This window comes from Lepidochelys olivacea (assembly GCF_965140295.1).
Source record: "Lepidochelys olivacea isolate rLepOli2 genome assembly, chromosome: 18".
Lineage (NCBI taxonomy): Eukaryota > Metazoa > Chordata > Testudines > Cheloniidae > Lepidochelys > Lepidochelys olivacea.
The window spans coordinates 7,006,299-7,027,885 of NC_140428.1; the positions used below are offsets into that span (position 1 = coordinate 7,006,299).

Genomic DNA, 21,587 nt, shown 5'->3' on the forward strand with positions numbered 1-21,587 from the left:
CAAACAGCTCTCTAATACTGGATACCATAAGGTTCAGTCTTTTATGCCTCCCAATACGTAAATGCTACTGATGAGATAGTGAGGGGTTACAAACGGCAGTGTCGGTGGCATTCAGTTGAACCTCCACTCTACATCTCGTTTCACTCAACTCTGCTGCTTTTGTGCTTGTCTCTGGGTGTGACTGAACCAAGACAAGACCAGAAATAATGCTGCTCGGTAAGGGAGTTTATCCCGAGGAGCGGAATGGAGCTCTCTCATTTTCCGAGTGCATGGCTGCCCCTCTCAGTCCAGCCCAGCCTTAGAGCCACATCAAATCCCTCAGCACTGCTGGATATGTAGGTAGCAACGGCCCTCCATGCCATACCAAGCCAAAAGACTACCACATCTTCTCGCCGCTGCCACAGCTCTAGCGGGCACTGCAGGCTACTCTACTGTAAAGCGTGTTCCTTGGTGCGGTCTCGGATGGCCCCGCGCAGCTCGGGCGGCAGCAGGGCGCTCCAGTCGCTATCCACACCCTCCTCCAATGCCCGGCGCCCCCGGGGTGCGGAAGGCCGGTCGCCCCGGTGACAGCTGAACGCTGCTGCCCGAGCCAGGACGCCCTACGCCGTCTGAAGATGGAGCCTGCTCAGCTCCAGGTCCACCCCCTCCCGTCCTCGCTCCCGCCCAGCCACTCCGGACACGGGGCCAGCGGCGCGAGGAATCGGGGCCGCTGCCTGCCCCTCCCCCCACGCAGTCGGTGCGGGGTCGTGCAGCCCTTCCACCAACAGCAACCTTCCTCGGCTCCACCCCGGGCCCGACCCCTCCGCAGGGGGGGGGTTACTCACCGGCAGACTCAGGAGACACAAAGCAGCCCCTCTAATGGCGGCGGCGGAGAAACCGGGGAAGACAGGGGAGGGGGGCGGACACAGCCGCCTCGCAGCCAATCGCAGCCCCCGAACACCTCTCGCACGCCAGCTCGGCCCTTCAGTCAGGAGGGCCCCGAGTTGAGGGCCAATCAGCGCTCCCGCGCGACGCGCAGGCGCAGAACTAGGCGGGAATCAGAGCGTAGGGCAGCCCCCCACTACAAAACAGAAGCGGGAGCGCGCGGCGTAAGGCGAAGGTGCGGGGCGGGGGAGGTCCGCAGTGGCGGCCGGAAGGCGGCCGGCCGCGCCCCCTGCCTCAGTTACCTCAGTGCTGCTGGCGGGGCCTGACACTTCGGCCGCGCTCACGAGCACAGTCACAATCCTGCACAGCCGTCGCCCGCGCGCGCGCGCTCCCGAGCGGGGACACACCTCCTGTAGCGCGCGCTCCCGAGCGGGGACACACCTCCTGTAGCGCGCGCCCCCGAGCGGGGACACACGTCCTGTAGCGCGCGCTCCTTGCAGCCGTTTTTAAAGAGACAGTGACGGGGCAGCCGAGCCCCAGGAAGGAGGCGGAGAGGCCCCAGCCGCCCACAGCGGGGAAGAGGCAGGAGGCGAGGCTCAGCAAGTACCTCGGGTTAACTTCGGAGTCGAGTGACAGCCAGGCCCATGCTCACCCGCATCACAGCAGCCCTGTGCTGGGTGGCCTGGAAACGGCCCTGTCCAACTTGCAGAGAGAGTTTAAGGGGCAGAACGGGGGGGGCAGGGATCAGTTGCCCTGAAACTAGGCAGGAAAGCGAGCAGGCTCCAGAGCAGCACACTGGTCATAAACTGCTGTAAGGCACATGGCAGGGCCTTGTTCTCACCTCTGTGTCAATCTAGAGTGGAGTGGAGCAATTCCAGATTCATGCTGAATGACTCTCCCAGCCCAAAAACTGGGACAAATAGCTAAGTAGTGTAACATGCACTGATTGGGCATTTACTAGGCTTGAAACACCTCTAATTTACCGCTTTAGAAAGTGGGGGTAACATTTCTTTCCCCACCCCCAGCCTAAGAGGGGGATCCACAGGACCTGGATACCAAATAAATCCGGGGGACAACTAATGAAATAACAGGGACAGGAGTGCGGTCAAAGGGTCAAACGAAGGGAACCGGACGGGGACACCGAGCAGAGAACCCCAGACAGCGCCCACTGCTCCTCAAAGGCATCAGTGGATGTCGCCCAGAGGAACTTTGCCCAGATACGTGAATGGACCGAGGATCTGAAATAGGCCCCATAGTCACAGGAGACTCCATCGGCCAACCTCCTCACTCTGGTTTTATAGCTGGCCATTTTAGCTAGGGCCAGGAGGAGGTTGACCAGGAGATCCCGTGACTTTGTGGAGCCACGGATAGGGAGTGTATAAATAAGAAAGTGAGGGGAAAAGTGCAACCAAAAACGTAATAAAATATTGGTGAGGAGCCGGAATAGGGGCTGCAGCCTGGCACACTCCAGATATATGTGTGCCAGGATTTCCCTCACGCCGCAAAAGGGGCAGGTGTCTGGGATGGAGGTGAACCGCGCCAAGAATACGCCCATGCTCACGGCTCCGTGAAGGAGCCGTCAACTGATATCCGCGGCAGGACCAAGGTGGAATATAGGCTGGCCCACCGGGGCTCCTCACCCTCCAAAGGTGGCAGGAGGTCCTGCCATTTTGTATCGGGGCGGGACACGAGGGTGAGGGTGTGAAGGGTGTGGAGCACGAACGTGTATAGATGTTTCCTTGGGGCGGTTTGGAAGCAGACCGGCTGCATCTCGTGCAGCCAGCTCACGGTGAAGGGCTGAGGGGGTCAGTTGGGTCCACGGGGCAGGGGTCCAATTAAAAGATCCGGCAGGCCTGCGGTAGAGGGTGGGTGGGGCGCGCCCTCGTGCAGGACCCGGTCGAGATAAACCCGAGCAGCGGGTGGCAAAGCTGCCTTCACCTCTTGAAGTACGCGCCGGGGAGTACCAGGTCTGGAGAACCCCATGCGCTGAGCGAGCGTCAGGGGATCCAGCCAGTCTCCCCAATCGTAGTCCAGGAGGTCTCCGACTCTTGTGACTTCTGCCAGGACCAACCTCTGGCGCACCGAGCGGGACTCCGCCACCTGCATGTGGAGCTGGGGGTTGTGTAGCAGGGGCTCTGCGAGGAGATCTGTCCCCTCGGTGGCTGCCCCGGACCTGGTCCTTGAAAACAGTTTCCAGGTCCGGAGGAGGTCTTGGTAGAAGACCGGCAGCCCGGAGAGGTCTCGCGGAAGACCTCTCGGATGGAGATAAAGAAGCTGCCAGTCGTATCGGAGCCCTCGGAAGTGGCGCAAGAAGGCGTGTGCCAGAATGCTCCACGCCGGACTACCTGCACCCATAAAGGAGCCTCTGCAGAGCCTGGAGGCAGAAGACGTGGATCTGAGTGTGCAGACATTTCAGGCCCTGCCCTCCCTCCTCCAGGGATAGATGGAGAACCCCTGCAAGGACCCAGTGCAGTCCTGACCAAAAGAACTCCAGAATCAATGTCCAGAGGTTGGCCAGGAAACCCGGGGCCGGGACCAGGGTGTTGAGCCGGTACCAGAGCATGGACAGGACTAGTTGATTAAGCACCAGCGCTCTCCCTTGAAGGGAGAGGCACCGGAGTAGTCCTGTCCATTTCCGGAGCTACTCTATCACCCCGCATTCTAAATTTTGCCAGTTCTCCGGCGGAGAGGGATGCGTGGCAGAAAGGTAAACGCTGAGATAGAGCAGTGGACCCGCGCTTCCACCGGATTGCCTGAAGCGCGGGTGGGAGGGAGCTCGCCTGCCAGCCGTCCCCGACCACCAGGTCAGAGCTCTTGACCCAGTTGACCCAGGCGGAGGAGGCTGCCGAATTGATGGCCTGGCAAGCCTCCACCCGCGCCAAATCGCCTGGGTCCTGGACCACGAGGAGCACGTCATCAGTGTACGCCAACAGGACCAGCCGCAGCTCCAGCTCCCGCAGCACCAACTCTGTCAACCTCCTTCAGAGGAGACAGAGGAAGGGCTCGATCGCCAGAGTGTACAGCTGGCCCAAGAGGGGGCACACCGCCGTACTCCTCGCCCGAAGCTGACTGGTTCAGTCAGGGTCCAGTTGAGCATGACCAGACACTCTGCGGAGGCGTACAGCGCCCGGAGAAAACCCACAAACTGGGGTCCGAAGCCAAACGCTTGCAGAGTGTTCAGGAGATACCCGTGATCCACCCTGTCGAATGCCTTCTCCTGATCCAAAGACAGGAGGGCAAATGACAGACCATCCCTACACCCGAGTTCCAAAAGGTCCCAGACCAGATATAGGTTGTCAAAGATTCTGCGGCCTGAGACGGTGTAGGTCTGGTCTGGGTGGACCACGTCCGCCAACACGGACCCTAGCCGCAGTGAGATTGCTTTTGCCACGACTTGGTAGTCCATGCTGAGGAGCGAGACAGGACGCCAATTTCGTAAATTGCAGAGGTCCCCCTTCTTCGGCAATAAGGCAAGCATGGCTCACCTGCACGAAAGAGGGAGGACCCCGCTCTGCAAAGACTCGGCCCAGACGGTGACTAGGTCTGAACCGAGGACGTCCCAGAACACACGGTAGAACTCCACGGTCAGCCCGTCCATACCCGGAGATTTATTGGTGGGCATGCAACGGAGGGCTTCCGAGAACTCAGCCAGAGTGAGAGGCAGCTCTAGCCGGTCTCGGTTGCCCACGCTGACTGTAGGGAGCTCCTCCCAGAGCACTCTGCAAGTGTTAGGATCGGTCAGATCTGGGGAGAAAAGGCTTGCGTAGAAGGCTCTCGCCCTCCCGCACATCTCCACCGGATCCGTGAGGGGGGTGCCGTTTTCTGCCAGAAGGCAGGTGACGTGTTTCTTGGCCCCCCTCCTTTTCTCCAGGGCATAGAAGAAGTGACGGATGCAGGATCGAAGGAGACGGATGCAGGATCGAACAAAGTCACCCCAGGCCCGATGGTCCTCGAGGGCTCGGAGCTCCTCCCACTTCTCCCAGCACGCTCCGCAGAGGGGCGGATCCTCGGGGCTGGCGGCTGGACGCCTCTCCAGCTCTAAGACCTCCCGTTCCAACTGCTCTATTGCAACTGCTGTTGGCGCCCTGGGTGTAGTCACGGCAGAAGAGCCGGGCGCGCACCTTCCCCAGGTCCCACCACCGCCGCACCGAGGGAAAGGCACGCCGCTGCCCTCGCCAGGCCAGCCAGACCTCCCAGGGACGTCATGAAGCCCTTCTCCTCCAACAAGCTGTTGTTGAAATGCCAATAGGCCGGCCCCGGCCTTTCCATGCAGAGGGAGGCCGTCACGGTGGCTAAATGATGGTCAGAAAATGGGGCCGGCCGGATGCTGGAGGAGTGGGCTCGTGAAAGATGGAAGCGTGATAAATAAATACGGTCCAACTGGGAGTGGCACGACTGATGGTCCTCCACCCAGACAAAGGTGAACATGGAAATGTCATCCGGGTGGTGGTCACACCAGACGTCCACCAGGGAGTGGTGTTCGACTATCTCCCAGAGGACGTCTGCTGCGGCCGGGCTCAACTTGGTCCCCGAGCGGTCCCGCTCCTCGAGGGTGATGTTAAAGTCCCCTCCCAGGACCAGGCACTCATGAGGATCTAAGGTGCTGAGGAAGGCAGATGCCTGCTGATAGAATGGCAGCCGCTCCGGGCTTGATGTCGGGGCATAGACATTAATGAGGTTGACCACGAGTCCTTCCATACAGACCCGGAGGTGCAGCAGGAGGCCTGGCACAGCCTTGGCGACCCCCAGCACCTCGGGCTGTAGGTCGGGGGAGAACAGGGTTGCCACTCCAGCCGTACGAACTGTGAGATGGCTAAAGTAGACCCTGTCCCCCTAATCCAGCCGCCAGCTGTCTTCGGTGGTCGGATCTGTATGGGTCTCCTGCAGGAAAACCACAGAATACCCCCCATCCCGAAGGAAGGAGAGCACCTGGGACCTGCAGAGACCCATCCTACAGCCCTGGGTGTTCAATGTTGCGATGGTAAGAGGTGCCATGAGGAGGACTGGGGTGGATTCTCGCCGGCAGGGACGCTCGCGGCTCCCAACGGGCCGCGCAACAGTCCATGATCTACCCTGTAGGTGAGTAAGGAGTCACGGAAGAGGCGGACCCGCTGGTAGGCCGTGGCGGCCTGCTTCCCGGTCCTTTTACCCTCCCCCATGGGGGCCCTCGCAGCTCGGAGGATTTGATGAAAGTGCCTCCATCGCTGGAGAGCAAGCTGTACCTTGTTGCGGGAGCCACGGACGTCTTCTAAAAACTCCCACAACTCTTCTCACAGCGCATGGGGGGGTGGGGTGACGGTCTCCTGGTTATTCCCTGATGGGGCTCTTGGTACAGCCCCGTGGCCCACCGAGAAGAGCAGACAGGGTGCAGACCCCCGACGGGGCGCCTGATGGGCTGGCACCACTAGGCCCACCTCGAATCCTGGGGCAATAGGGGGCGGCGGAGGGACGATAGGAGCCCCTAGTGGGTCGGGACAGGGAAACACAAATGCCGCTCCCTGGGAGGTCATCTGCTGGAAAAGGGAAGGAGACAGCCCCAGGGGCGGCAGTAATGTTGCGGGAGGTGGATGGGATAGGGACAGGGTCAGTAACAAGGGGAGGGCTGGAATCAGGGGCAGGGGCGAGATTCTGGGCTTAGGGAGCCAAGCAGCTGGATGGTAGCACCTCCTGATCAGGCTCAAGGGTTGAGGCGGTGGAGAGGGGGCTCTCAGCAATGCCGGGCGCAGGCTCTATGGTGGGTTTGGCAGCCACAGCATCAGGAGTTGGACCATCTTCTATAGGGTCCCCACCCGGGAAGGAAGTCGATTGCTCCACACCAACGAGGGGTGCCCCTTGTGGCTCGGGTCCTGGCCGCGTGGCACAGGCTGTCGCCTGAACAGGCTCGGTGGTCATCAGCGGGGTGCCTTCTGGGGCTGGGTTGAGTCCAGGGGCTCCTCGGAGGTGGGAGCGGAAGCAACGGTTACGGGGAGGGAGCACGGGAAAAGGGAGGCTGGAGTGAGGTCACCCAGATCGAGGCCCACTGGCAAAGGGTTGTCCTACCCCTGGGTGACCAGGGTCAGACCCAGGGCCTCGATCTCCTCGTATATGGAGGGGAGATCATTTTCTGCCATCCTGGGGTTCTCCCCGCTGGCACCGAACGTGACAGTCGCCTCGGAGCTTATAGAGGCTTCAGATGGTACCAGGGCAGAAGGGGCTCCCTCGGGGGCCTCGGAGGGGAGGGACTCCCGTGGAGGGGAGATACTGTCTTCTGGTGCTGCCACGTCTTCCCCAGCCGGCACTGGTGGATGGAATACACCCGTGGGCAAAGCGGAAGGCTCGGCATCGGTGCCCCCCTTCCTGGTCTTCTAGGGGGCCTCCGCATCAGATGTGAGGAGTGGAGTTCGAGCCGTCCGCTTGCCTCGCTTCCCCTGGACTAGGGCCCAGCCCTCCATGGCATCATCCGGGGGCTGTCTAGCAGGGATCGTGTCAGGGGGCAGAGGCGATGGCTCAGGGACTCACGGGGGGCAACGGTGGGGCAGCATGAGGGAGGGAGGATTCCCCCTGGGGTGGGCCCTCTCCCATGTCCGGCGGTGTCCCTGCCGCACCCTCCTCCACAGGCCCCGCCAGATTGCAAGCAGCGGGGGTGCAGCTCTCCCGCTCGTCTGGGCATAGTGGGGGAGGTGCCCCTTGGGCCCAAGCGGGAGCAGTGGTAGACTGGGAAGGAGGAGGGGTGGCTTCGGGAGCTGGGCAGCTAGGGGCGCCGGTGCCCCGCCGGGGCTCGGGGGTCCCGGGTGCCCCTCCTTGCTGGGCCAAGGTGCAGTTCCTCCAGACGTGCCCCATCACCCGGCAGAGGTAGCACCAGGCCTCCCCCGTTGAATAATGCACCCGGTAATGGGCCCCCTGGTAGGGGACCAGGAAGGACCCCTCAAGCGCCTCTCCGTCACACGCCGGCGGTGGCAGTTGAAGCTGCACTTGCCGGCGGAACGAGAGGACGTGACGGAGGGTGGGGTCTTCGCAGCCCAACGGGAGAGAGCTGATGACAGAGATGGGTTTCCCCAGGGTGGAGAGGACGGGTAACAGGGCGGCATTGGGAAGAAAGGGAGGGACGGAAGTCAGGGCCAGGCGGACGCCCAGGTCCTCTAGTGGCTCTCGGTATTTAAGACTCCTAAATTCCATAGAAATCAATGGGAATTAAGTGCCTAAACATCCTTGACAGGTTTCAGAGTAACAGCCGTGTTAGTCTGCATACAGCTCACGAAAGCTTATGCTCAAATAAATTGGTTAGTCTCTAAGGTGCCACAAGTACTCCTTTTCTTTAAACATCCTTGTGCATCTGTGCCTCTGTGTCACAGTTTCTCACTCTCCCTGAGCATATAATTTACATATGCCCATAATCTGGGGAACAGAGAAAAAGTACCCCCTATTCTGGACTCCCACATGTTGTCATAATTTTGTTTAGTGTTTAAATACAAAACTGATGCCAATTTTATAAATGATAGGTTAGATTAAATTGCGTCATGGGCTCGTGTCCTTTGAGATTACATGGTAGAACCATCAGATGCTCCAACCCTGCCAATCTCTACCACCATAATGGGATGTTTGTCCCTTGAGTAGATTGGATCTTCATTTCAGGCTTCTAATACTAACAGTAAGACCTTGAATTTCATTTGTTAGACACTCAGTAGCCAGTGAAACATTAGACTGTTATGTCTACACTACAAGCAAGGATGTGATTCCTCTACTCATGTGTGTCCATACCGCTCATGGAGCTAGGGCTAGTATAAATAGCAGTGTAGTCACAGTAGCATAGGCAGTACCAGTGGCAGTACCAAGTACAATCCCCCCGAAACTGGTGGATATGTATTTAGCACCGCTGAGCCCTGCCCCTACTACCTGTGCTACCAGGGCTACCCTGCTACGTATACTTGTGCTACATATGGGCTCCTCACCCTAAGAAAGATGCACCTGTGATTTTTGTCTTCTCAGGTGTAGGTGTGAGGAAAAGAACTCCCACACAAACTTTCTCCAGATTTGTCCACCAGGTGAGAGAAACCATACCCTGTGCTGGAATTGTTACTTTGGTATCAATGGTATCTTTTTGTTTGGTGAGTAGATGGACTGAAGCCAGGTTTGTAGGCAGTGGAGCTGAAACCTGGAGAATGGTGAGACATGGGTGCATGAGGCCATGCAAACAAGGAGGAAAAGACAGCTCCTGACTGTAGTCTCATGTCTGAGGTTGACCCGTTTTATCAGATTGTCCACGGTGTGGAATCTGTCAGTGGGAAGATAGATTCTTGCTGTGGTTGAGTCCAAAGTCACTCCTATGAAATCTATGGACCTCATGGTAGTCCAAGTGGACTTTTTGTGGTTAAGACAAATTCCCAGGGAAGACAGAAGACAGACTAGGAATTGAGTTGCCAGTTGGACTTCCCTGCTGGATCTGCTAGTTATCAAGATATAGAAAGACAATAAAGCTGTTTCTTCTCATCAAGCTACCACCACTGAAAGGACTTTTGTGATGACCCAAGGTGCCATAGCTAGTCTGAATGGAAGGGCTCTGAATTGGAAGTGGTCTTGCCCAATTAGGAAATTTCTGTGGGATGGGTGATTGTAGATGAAAGTGTCTTTCCTATTGAGAGCTGAGAACCATATGCACTTTTCCAGAAAGGGAATTTTTAGTGCCAACGTGACCATGTGGAATTTTAATTTTTGGGTAAATATGTTTAGTTGGCTTTGGTCGAGACTTGTTCTCCATACACAGGATATTTTGGGGACTAAGAAATATGGGGAGTAGAACCCTTTCCCTTAGTGCTGAGGGGACATCAGTTCTCTGGCCCCTTTCTGGAGTAGAGAACTTACCTCTAGATGAAGAATCTTTGTGTGAGATTGGTCACTGGAAAGGGCCTGGGAAGGGGGTTTGGGGCAGGGAGGTAAGAAATTCAATGGTGTAGCCTTGGTGCATGATGTCTAGTACCCACTTGTCTGTTGTTACTGTCCTCCAGTTATGGCAAAGTGAGTAAGGCAGCCACCAAAGGTTTTTGGGGGGGCAATAAGGTATGGCATCAATATCGGTATGCAGTCCTCAAGCATACCATCAGAAGGATGCCTCGGACCGTGGGTGAGGCCAGACATTGATCTGAGAGGTAGAAGAAGTCACATATCTGGGTTTTTGAACCCTTAGGCTTTTGCAGAGGCGGTTGGGGTTCACGGGGCGCTGATGATAGAATGCCTGAGTGGGAGGCCTGGGTCTATAGATTTGCTTATGGTGTCTCCTCTTCAGGGCAGGGGTGTAAATGTCCAGGGGGAAGAAGGCTGTCCTAGAGTCTTTAAGGGAGCGTAGAGACTCATCGGTCTTTTCTTGAAAAAGGTTAGACTCATCAAAGAGAAGGTCCTTGATGGTATTCAGGGTTCTCCAGGGTGGTCCAGAAGATTGCAACCATGACTCATGCCTCATGATTACCAGTGTGGTGAAGGCTCCACTGTCTCTACTGTTTCTTGGAGTGATGTCTTGGCCACCATCCTGCCTTCATCAATGAGGAGTTGGAACTGGGCCCTGTCTTCCTGAGGAAGTTTGTCTTTAAAGTGTAAAAATTTAGAAAAATTCAGGGAATCTTATTTTGCTAACAGTGTCCGGTAGTTAGCAAGTCTGAATTGGAGACTAGCCAATGAAAATATTTTCCTCCCCGAAAGGTTGAGGTGTCTAGCACCCATGTCTGTGGGAGTAGTCTTAAGATGCTGTGTCCTGGACCTTTCTGAAACTGCTTGCACCACTCAAGAATTGGGCAATGGATGAGTGAATAAAAACTCATAGAATCATAGAATATCAGGGTTGGAAGGGACCTCACGAGGTCATCTAGTCCAACCCCCTGCTCAAAAGCAGGACCAATCCCCAATTAAATCATCCCAGCCAGGGCTTTGTCAAGCCTGACCTTAAAAACTTCTAAGGAAGGAGATTCCACCACCTCCCTAGGAAGCGCATTCCAGTGTTTCACCACCCTCCTCCCCCTCTGCAACTTGAGACCATTACTCCTTGTCCTGTCCTCTTCTACCACTGAAAATAGTCTAGAACCATCCTCTCTGGAACCACCTCTCAGGTAGTTGAAAGCAGCTATCAAATCCCCCCTCATTCTTCTCTTCTGCAGGCTAAACAATCCCAGCTCCCTCAGCCTCTCCTCATAAGTCATGTGTTCCAGACCCCTAATAATTTTTGTTGCCCTTCGCTGGACTCTCTCCAATTTATCCACATCCTTCTTGTAGTGTGGGGCCCAAAACTGGACACAGTACTCCAGATGAGGCCTCACCAATGTCAAATAGAGGGGGACGATCACGTCCCTCGATCTGCTCGCTATGCCCCTACTTATACATCCCAAAATGCCATTGGCCTTCTTGGCAACAAGGGCACACTGCTGACTCATATCCAGCTTCTCGTCCACTGTCACCCCAGGTCCTTTTCCGCAGAACTGCTGCCTAGCCATTCGGTCCCTAGTCTGTGGCGGTGCATTGGGTTCTTCCGTCCTAAGTGCAGGACCCTGCACTTATCCTTATTGAACCTCATCAGATTTCTTTTGGCCCAATCCTCCAATTTGCCTAGGTCCCTCTGTATCCTGTCCCTGCCCTCCAGCATATCTACCACTCCTCCCAGTTTAGTATCATCCGCAAATTTGCTGAGAGTGCAAACCACACCATCCTCCAGATCATTTATGAAGATATTGAACAAAACCGGCCCCAAATGAACAAAACCGGCCCCAAAAACTCTGTCCCTTTAGCTGGCACAAAATATAGTTTTTCAGTTCTCTTTGAGGGAGGGGCACAAAAGGCAGGGGGTATGCCACACAGATCTGGCAGGTTCCAAAATGATTGACTATAAGAGCTACCCTAGAAGAGCCAGAGGGCTGGAGGATGTCCAATAAACTGTGTTGTGTGTTCTGTAACTGACACTCGGTTGCTGCCTTCTGTAATAGCTCCTGGTACTGCTTGTGGTCATCGGCTGGGGAGGGGGATGATGGAGCAACCACCTCATCTGGTGAAGAGGATGATACAGCTGTCAGAACCAGTGGAACTGTGTCAAGGTCAACTACTTCCTCCTCAAACGCCAATGAATCTGGTTGGTATTGACTGGGAGAGGTGCTTCTTGTACAGATCTGGGATGTCTGCTGTACAATCTGATGGGGCCCAGTAAGGATTGGCTGGTGGGAGAGGGCCCCAAGACATAGGGTACCAATGGTCCACTGGGTAACCATATTCTGAAGGAGGTGGACAGTTCCACTGCCTCCTGTGGTTCTGTCTGGGCTTGTTTCCCTCAAGGGGTAAGTACATCTGGATCATCTGATTCTCTCCATGAAATAATAGGTTCCTGCTCTAGCGGCAGCGCTGTCAGTACCAGTGTGAGGATGTTCTCAGTTGTCGATGCAGTAGGAGAGCATTCTCTTCCTCTCAAGGTGGTTTCTTTGGGTGTAAGGATGTCTCTAAGGAGAGCCAGGCCTGGCAAAAGAGGAGACTGTGGATAATACAGAGTGAAAATATCCTCTGGCAGGGTAAAGCGTTTGGTCCTTCCTGAGTTACTGAGGAGTTACTGGTGGAGACTGGTGGATCCAGGGTGTCTGATGGTATAGTATGCAGAGGATTCCACAAGGAGTATGTAACAACCATCAACTGGGGGTCCAGAATGGAGCTCCCATATGGGAACTGCAAGTGCCAGTCTTTTGGCTTGTGGAATGGAGCCTGAATTGGTACCATCAGATCCTTCTTCCTTCGTGCTTTGACTTCTTGAATGGAAGGTTTGTGTGGACCTAACTCTTTTGGACCCATGTGCAAGGACTCACCCAACTTGGACTGAGGTGGGGAAAGATCCCTTTTCTTAGAGGCAGATCTGGGCAGGGACATGTCCGTATGCCTATGATCATATCCCCTACTCTTGTGAGAGGGTTTTGTAGGCTTAAGTGTCTTACCCTCTGTTCTAGAGCTCATGCTTGGAGAGGCGCTGCTTGCAGTCTGAAACTGCTGTACAGGGGGGTCTCCTTGGCCTGGAACTGAATGGGGCCTCATAGCCTGCTCCATGAGGTGCTTCTACAGGCAGAGTTCTTGTCCCTCATGAGTTCGGGGAGGAAAGGAGTGGCATATACTGCACTTGGTGGTGATGTGAGCCTCCCCAAGGCAATAAAGGCGGCGCTGGTGTTTGTTACTGACAGAGAAGGAACTGGGGTAGGAGACAGTTCTTGAACCAGGGACTCTTGGACTAGTACCTCTCCACAGGGGGAAGCTCTCTGGGGTGAGGCAAACTAATCTAGCTATATTAATATTAAAAAAAACCCACAGTCTAAATTACTGAAAGTAGTAAAAAATTTTACAAATTATATTTACACGTATTAAAGTAGAGGGAGATCTAAGTGGACACAGGATTCTGACTCAGGCCACATGGGGGAGAGAAGGAACTGGAGAGGCATTGGTCCACACTGCCCTTTATACCTTTGGTTGAGAGCATGAGGAGATCAACTATGAAAGTGCGGACCAAAGGACACTGCTTACTGTGACATTATGTACCTCAAAGTAGCATCCTTGAATCCCCATATTCACCACTGTCATATGATTATGGTATGTTTTGTGCAAAGTGTGCCTTGTGAAGTATCATTTAAAAAGTCTTGATGTGTTGAACAGTAACATCCTGTTGGATTGTATGTACTATCATTATATATGAAGTATTGCTTTATGTGTTACAAAACTATGTTCTGAGGTTGGGATCACCCACAATCAGACGTTCTGTTACAATAAAGGAGTAGCCATCACTGGCCAGATGATTGTTAATGGCTCATCAACACACAATCCACTATCCCAGAGACTTCTCAAAGAAGGCACATATGTAATGGAGACTGATCAGTGAGGACTGATTGACCCCCACATCACAGCAAGGATCTTTCAAGCAGCTGGAAGAAGGTATAAAACAAGAGGCAGTGACATCATCACTTGGCCTCTCTTCCCCCTCACCTCCAGAAGCAGGCCTGGAAGAAAAGGGCTTTGAACTGATGGAGTTTGGTCCCAGGCAGGCAAAAGATCCAGTCTGTGTATTGAGGAACTGTAACTTGCTTGTACCATCGGTCAATTCAACTCTTGCTTAGACTAATAGTTTAGAATTGAGAATGCGTGTTTACTTTTTATTTTTTTTATCTTCTTCTTATCTCTGACCTTTAGGCTTACCACTTATAATCACTTAAAATCAATCTTTCTGTTGTTAATAAACTTATTTTAATGTTATATCCTTACCAGTGAGTTTGTCTAAAGTGCTTGGGAAATCTCAGCTCAGGTTACAAAGGCTGTTGCATGTCCACTTTCCTATGAAGAAGTGGTGAACTAGGTAATGAGCTTACACTGGCCAGGCTTCTGACCAGTGCAAGATGGTACAGTTCTGGGGTGCAAGACGGAGGTTCTGGGGGTATTGGCTGGACCCTCTCTAATGTTGGTTCATGAGTGGCTCAGAGCTCATTCAGTAACAGAGTTGGGTGTGTCTGTGGATGGCTGTGTAAGTGCTATGCCTGTCAGAGGCTTGTAGCTTGACATTAGCATCATAGCATGAAAGGCAGCCAAGGTTGGTGGGTTTGGCGAGCTCAGCAATCCCTCAGTACAGGTTGCATCCTGGGGACCCCATCACACTTACTAAAAAATTCTGGCCTTTGGTGCATGGTGTACACCCACAGGTGGAATACAGATAGGGACCATCACTGGAAGAAGCACCCAGAGGAGCTCCGGAGCACTGACATTCAAGTTTGGTGACAAAGAGAGTGGGAGGGCAACCCACTCAAACATGGCCCCAACCTACCAGTGTAGCAACTGTGATCATGCTAATATGGTCGAGAGATGCTCAGGTCTACATCATTGTGGAGGGGGAAGTACTGCCACAATAGAGATAGGAAGGAGATCCTCCATGGAGCGCAGAGTACTACCTCTGAAGCAGAAGGTGGTGTAAGATGTGCAAGTGAAAACCAGCCCATGAGTCCAGGTCCAGACAGGCTGCAAAGCAACTCAGCAGCTTCAGAATGTGTCTGACCAAGGTATGGAAGAGAATGTGATCTTGGAAGACACTAGTTTCTGTCCGCTAAGAGGAAGGACCAGGCTGACGAGATTCTATCCTCATCCTCATGCCTAAATGTATAACAATCTGGGAGGAAAGGAAATGGCTTCTCTCAGTTGATGTAGAACCAACAGTCCAATAGGCTATTGTCCCTAGAGTGGATCTAGGCTTGGCTGAAGAGGCTTGAATCAGCGAGAGGTTAATGTAAATACCCTGCTGATGTAAATTAGCTATGAGGAGAGTAAGGGTAGGCCTTAGCAGAGGTAGAAGAAGTGTAAGTTGGCCCGAGCAAAGTGCAGCTGTTGCTAGTGGGCTGGGAGGACGGGGACATGATCATACACATTCTTCAGGTCCACAGAGGCAAGATTTCCCATGAGGTAGCCTCAAGGATGGATTTGGATGGTGTGGCTTCCATCCAGAACTTTCTGCAGTAGATCTGCATGTTGAGGATGCAAAGGTCTAGGTTTAGATGAAAGCCCCATGTTCGTTTGTCGACCAGGAAGTACCAGAATAAAATCCCCAGCCCTGCTCTCTGAGTGGTGTGTGAAAACAAAAAGGATGACCTTTGTGGTCAGCTAACTTTCGATTTTTACCTCCAAGACTTGGTCTGTTCCTGACAACCAGGCTGTCAGCTGGAAGCCTATAGGCCAAGGTGCAGGAAAGAATTTGATGTGGAATACCCAGAACTGCCCTAACCTTTATGGTTGATTTCGGTGACCTTCCCACTGGAACAGTTGGCGGCGGGGTTGGCTCCTTACAGTGTGTATGGTAACACCCATTGTTTCATGTTCTGTGTGTATATAAATCTCCCCACTGTATTTTCCACTGAATGCATCCGATGAAGTGAGCTGTAGCTCACGAAAGCTTATGCTCAAATAAATTGGTTAGTCTCTAAGGTGCCACAAGTCCTCCTGTTCTCTTTGCAGATACAGACTAATCCGGCTGCTACTCTGAAACCTGAGATTCAGTAGGATTTCTTAAAGGTAGGATCAGTCTGGGAGCAGAAGGATCTTGTGATGGAAATCTGCATGGAAATCTTCCCCCAAGAAAGATGCCTTTATTAACAGTCCTTGCAAAAGGATATGATCTGGCAGAAGCCCTTCCTTTGGGAGCTTGGGCAGAAAGAGGAAGAAAGCAGATCCCCCTTTGCAGAGTGCTTTGAGATCTACAGAGGAAAAGCATAATGGGAAGAGTTTATTATTTGTGGATTAGGAGGTATACCAGGGATCAGCCGAGACAGCACAAGCGTTCAGCAGGTGCATAGTTTGAAGGGAGATTTCAGCAGCTCCCAATGACGAACTACTGCATAAGTGATTTGCTCTGAGCTTGCCCTCATAACTCTTTGTGATATCACAATTTGATCTGGACATGACTGGTATCAATCACAGATGACGAAGGACAAGAGGACAGGAGGAGTTGAAAACTCTGTGCCTCGTGCACAATTGCTGCTGCTTTGTATGAGTAGGAAGCAGTGCTGAGAAGCATGAACACAGAGGACCAAGCCAAGGGGAGTGTTTCACATAGTGACAGGATGGCAGTTGGGAGGCTGACACTGGGTATCTTCAAATGTTTAACGCAGGGATAGCAGGGCTGTCACACTTTTTCCTTCCTCTTCCCTGAATAATCATGCCTGGGAGGTTTTGCTACACATCTAGTCCGGAGGTGGCTGCCCTAGGGCTACCTCTATTGGAATTAGCTTGGATTGTCTCACTGGGAGTCTGGGCAGCGTGACAGCCTGTAGAGTGCATTATTGCCAGCATGTGATGGTGCCAACAAAGGTAAACAAGGAAGCCATCTCTGAAAGGTGAAACTCTGCCAAGTAAGATAACACAACTGTAATTCAGCAGTTTGTCCTTCAACCTCCCACTCCATAAGAACACACTGTTGAAAATACACACGCTACCACCATCCAAGCCAATGGTGTGGCTGGCTTAAACTCAGTCTAGTGGAACCTCATGAATTCATTGTGATGGCAGCGAGACTAGTGAGGTGGAATGACCTCCCTCTGAGCCAGAGAGGGACCACTCTCTGCCCTTTGTGGGGTATAGTCAGGCCAAGCCCACCCCTCGTGCCGTAAGCTGAGAGGCAGGACAGGAAGTATAAGAGGCAGGGCCTCTAGCTCAGGTGGGGCAGAGCCAGAGGAGTCAGTCACCTCTGCCTTGCCACTGGCCCCTGGCCCAGGGACTGAGTGACGTCAATCCATTCCCCTGGAGGAGGACCCTGAGGAGTTGCTGGGACTGCCATCGGACAAGTATCCTGAGGAGCTGTTAGGATTGCTGGCTTCTGAGTACCCCTGCGAGATAGAGGAATCTTTGACTACCAAGCCCAACCAGACTGTGGTAGGAAGTAGCTCAGGGGAAAACAAAAACACTTACCTACCTTTTGTAACTATTGTTCTTTGAGATGTCCATTCCATTCTAGCTGTGTGCGCGCCCATGTTCACTGTTACTGGAATTTTTTTAGCCATAGAGCCAGCTCTGGCACCCTCGGTACCTCTGTGCTCACATGCCAATATATGAGGTGCAACCGGCCCTATGTCCTCTAAGTTCCTTCTTGCTGGTAAATCCCACCGAGGGGTAGGAGAAGGGGTAATGGAATGGACATGAGCAACACATTTTTTATTCTTCAAGTGCTCATTCATGTTGATTCCATTTTAGGTGACTCACAAGCAGTATCCCTGGAGATGGGCTCAGAGTTCACGGTTGTGCGGTTTGCAATATTGCTTTACCGAAGCCAGCATTGTCCGGGGCCTGCGTGGTGATCACGTAATGGATATGAACATATGGATGGATGAATGACCAGGTAGAAGCCCTGCAGATATCTTGAATTGGCACCTGGGCCAGGAAGGCTGCTGACGAGGCTTGCGCTTTGGTTGAATGGGCAATTACAATCACCGGTGGTGGCACCTTTGCCTGTTCATAGCAAAACCTGATGCTGGTGGTGATCCACGGATTCTCTGAGCAGGCACAGGAAGGCCATTCATTCTGTCCACCACCACGACGAAGAACTGCATCTACTTATGGTACGGCTTAGTCCTTTCAATATAAAAAGGCTAGCACTCTCCTGACATCCAGAGAGTATAGTCTATGCTCCTAGTCTGACTTATGGGGTTTTGGAAAGAAGACCGGTAAGAATATGTCCTGGTTAGCGTGAAACTGCAAAACTACCTTGGGCAGAAAAGCCAGATGTGGCCGCTGTTGAATCTTGTCCACATAGAACACTGTGTAGGGCGGCTCCAAGGTTAGTGCTCTAATTTCAGAGATCCTATGCACTAATGTTATCGCCACCAGAAAGGAGACCTTCCACGAGAGCAGCAGAAGGGAGCAAGAAGCTAACGGCTCAAAGAGGGGACCTGTGAGCCTGGACAGCATGAGGTTCAGGTTGCAAGGTGGGACAGGGTCAAGGACTTGAGGATAGAGCCGCTCCAGACCTTTTAGAAACCAGACTGTCATGTTATGAGCAAAGACTGATCTGCCCTGAACTGAAGGGTGGAAGGCTGAAATAGCTGCCAAGCGTAGTTTGTCAAAAGAGACAGGCCCTGAAGCTTGAGGTGCAGAAGGTAATGCAGTACTTGTGGCACCTTAGAGACTAACCAATTTATTTGAGCATAAGCTTTCGTGAGCTACAGCTCACTTCATCGGATGCATCTGATGAAGTGAGCTGTAGCTCACGAAAGCTTATGCTCAAATAAATTGGTTAGTCTCTAAGGTGCCACAAGTACTGGTTTTCTTTTTGCGAATGCAGACTAACACGGCTGTTACTCTGAAAGGTAATGCAGTAATCAACTGGAATGAGGCCTGTTTGGGTTGAAGATTTTGGTCCGAGGTCCAACATGCGAACCACTTCCACCTGGCTAGGTAGGTCACCCTGGTGGAGGGCTTTCTGCTAACCATCAGGATCTGTTGAACGCAGGCCGAGCATGCCTGCTCTTCCACATTCAACCATTCAGCAACCAAGCCATCAGGTGCAGACCTGCTAGATTCAGGTTCAATAGCTGGCCGTGATTCTGGGAAGGCAAGTCTGGCCAGAGCAGTTGCTGTAGTGGAGCCACTACTGAGAGCTCCAGCAGCACGCCAAACCAGTGCTGGCGAGGCCAAGCCGGAGCTATCAGGATCACCTTCGCCTTGTCCTGCTTGATCTTCATGAGGACACTGTGAATTAATGGTACTGGCATAAAGGCCTACAGCAGAGCTCCTGACCATTGGAACAAGAAGGTATCGAACAGGGAGCCTCCATCAATCCTGTGAATCGAGCAGAAAACATGGCGCTTCCTGTTTTGCCTGGATGCAAATAAGTCCACCTGTGGAGTCCCACCCCTCTGGAAGATCATGCTGACTACTTCTGGATGGAGCAACCACTTGTGGCAAGATGAGAAGGTCCTTCTGAGGCAATCTGCTAACACAGTCCTAGCCCTTGGAAGGTGCAAGGCTACGAGATGAATGGCATGCTACACACAAAAGTCCCACAACCAAAGAGCTTATTGGCAAAGGGCTGACAAGTGGGATCCACCTTGCTTGCTGATATAAAATATTGCGGCAGTATGGTCCATCAGGATTTGGACCACCTTGCCTCTCAGGTGAGGCAGGAATGCCTGGCATGCCAAGCACATTGCTCTGAAGTCTCTGACATTTATGTGGTGAGCGCGATCATCTTGTGACCAGAGACCCTACGTGCTGAGATCGTCGAGCTCCAGAACCCAGATCCAAAGAGATGGAGACCAGATTCACTGATGGGGACGAGGCTGCGAAGGGAACTCCCATCATTCCGACCACCACTCCAGGGATGACCGGATGTGATCTGATACCGTGACTACCCGGACCAGATCATGTCTGTTGGGGATGTAGACCGATGTCAGGCATGTTTGCAGGGATCTGAGATGAAGCCGTATGTGCTGTACCACATGAGTACAAGCTGCTATGTGGCCTAATAACTTGAGGCACATGCAGTTGGTAGTAAGAGGGTAGGCCCTCACGTGAGAGATCAGGTAGGACATAGATTGGAAATGGGCCTTTGGGAGAAAGACTCTGACCTGCGTAGAGTAGAGTATTACTCCTATGAACTCTATATGCTGCCCAGGGGTCAGAGTTGATTTATTTTCATTTATTAATAACGCAGATTATGACAGGTGGAGTGCACCAGATTGAGGCTGCTTTGCACCTGGGCTTAAGACCTTCCTCTGATGAGCCAGGCATCAAGATATGGATAAACCTGTACACCTCAATGCCTCAGGTAAGTGGCCACAGGTGCCATGCAGTTTGTGAATACTCTCGGGGCAGATGAGAAGCCGAAGGGTAACACCATGAATTGGAAATGGTGCTGGCCCACCACAAAGCGGAGACAACGTCTGTGCTCTGGAAAATGGAAATATGAAAGTCGAGGGTGATGTACCAGTGTCCTGGATCTAAATAGAGAATGATGGTGGCTAGAGACACCATGCAAAATTTCAGTTTCTTAAGATACTTGTTGAGGTGACACAGGTCAAGAATGGTTCTTAGGCCCCCTTTTGCCTTTGGGATTAGGAAATATCAAGAATAGAACCCTTTCCCCCTCATGTCTTGAGGGACCTCCTCTACCACCCCCCCCCCCCGGCGCAAGAGGGTTCCCACCTCCTGCACGAGGAATTGCTCGAGAGAAGGGTCCCTGAAGAAGGACAGGAAAGGGGTGGGGGGGGGATGCTGGAGAACTGCAGGGTATTGCCCAGTGCTACAGTGTTCAGCACCCAGTGGTTTGATACAACTAGGAAGGGACATAAATGGTTTGAGAACAAACGGGGGGATGGATCCAACAGTTTGACTGGGGCGCTGTCCTGGAGCACACCCTCAAAATGGCTGCCAAGGGCCCCCTAGATGTCGTGCAGGGCCCAACTGAAATGGAGAGGGGGAGGAGGCAGCGTGATGGTGTTTAAAACCTCTGCCCTGATTCTTATTTCTATAGGCACTCTGCCATGATAGTCCCCAGGACCTGGGCAGCAGGGGCAGCCAGAACTGCTTCCTAGCAGCTTGCCGGGTGTAAAGGCCTAGCAAGTGTAGCATGGCCCATCTGTCCTTTAGTCCATGCAACTTACATCGGTCTGCTCTGAGAAGAGAGCATTTTCCTCAAACAGGAGGTCCTGGATGGACAGTTGCATCTCTTGAGAGAACTCCGAGGACTGCAGCCATGAACTGCGCCTCATGACCACCGCAGAGGCTATGACCCTGGCTGCTATGTCCGCTGCATCCCAAGCCATCTGGAGGGAGCCCCTTGACACCACCTTGCCCTCCTCCTAGCTAGCCACGAACTCAGAACCGAGGTCCTGAGGGAAGGAGACCTTAAATTTATTAAGGGAGTCCCACAAATTAAAATTATATCTGCGCAAGAGGGCCTGGTGGTTTGACACCTGCAGTTGGAGACTGGCTGTCAAATAAATTTTTCTTCTGAACAGATCCTGTTTCGTTTCATCCTTATTTTTAGGCGTGGTACTTGCCTGACTCTGCCTGTTCCTTTCATTAGCTGTGGACACTACTAATGATCCAGGGCGGGTGGGTAGGTAGGTGTATAGATTAGGGTAGGTGTATATTCAAAACCCTTGGTAGGGACAAAATATTTCCTTTCTGCCCTTTTGGATGTCGGCGGTATGGAAGATGGGGTTTGCCAAAAGACCTTGGCTATTTTCAAGACCCTCTCATGCACTGAAAGTGCCACT

The 21,587-nt window shown here is 53.0% G+C and overlaps 1 protein-coding gene across 16 annotated transcripts in view; it reads right to left on the reverse strand.

Moving 5' to 3' along the window:
• The window catches only part of HP1BP3 (heterochromatin protein 1 binding protein 3), an 80,152-nt gene extending 78,968 nt beyond the window's left edge, over positions 1 to 1,184 (reverse strand). For 5 of the 16 annotated variants that reach the window (XM_084651936.1, XM_084651948.1, XM_084651935.1 and 2 more), the window contains exon 1: positions 825 to 1,072. The gene's annotated coding sequence lies outside the window, so the exon portion shown is untranslated. Of the gene's footprint in view, positions 1 to 824; positions 1,078 to 1,166 lie in introns of those variants that run through there. The other 11 variants (XM_084651943.1, XM_084651934.1, XM_084651942.1 and 8 more) reach the window with 7 other exon arrangements.
• Positions 1,185 to 21,587: the final 20,403 nt, after the last annotated feature.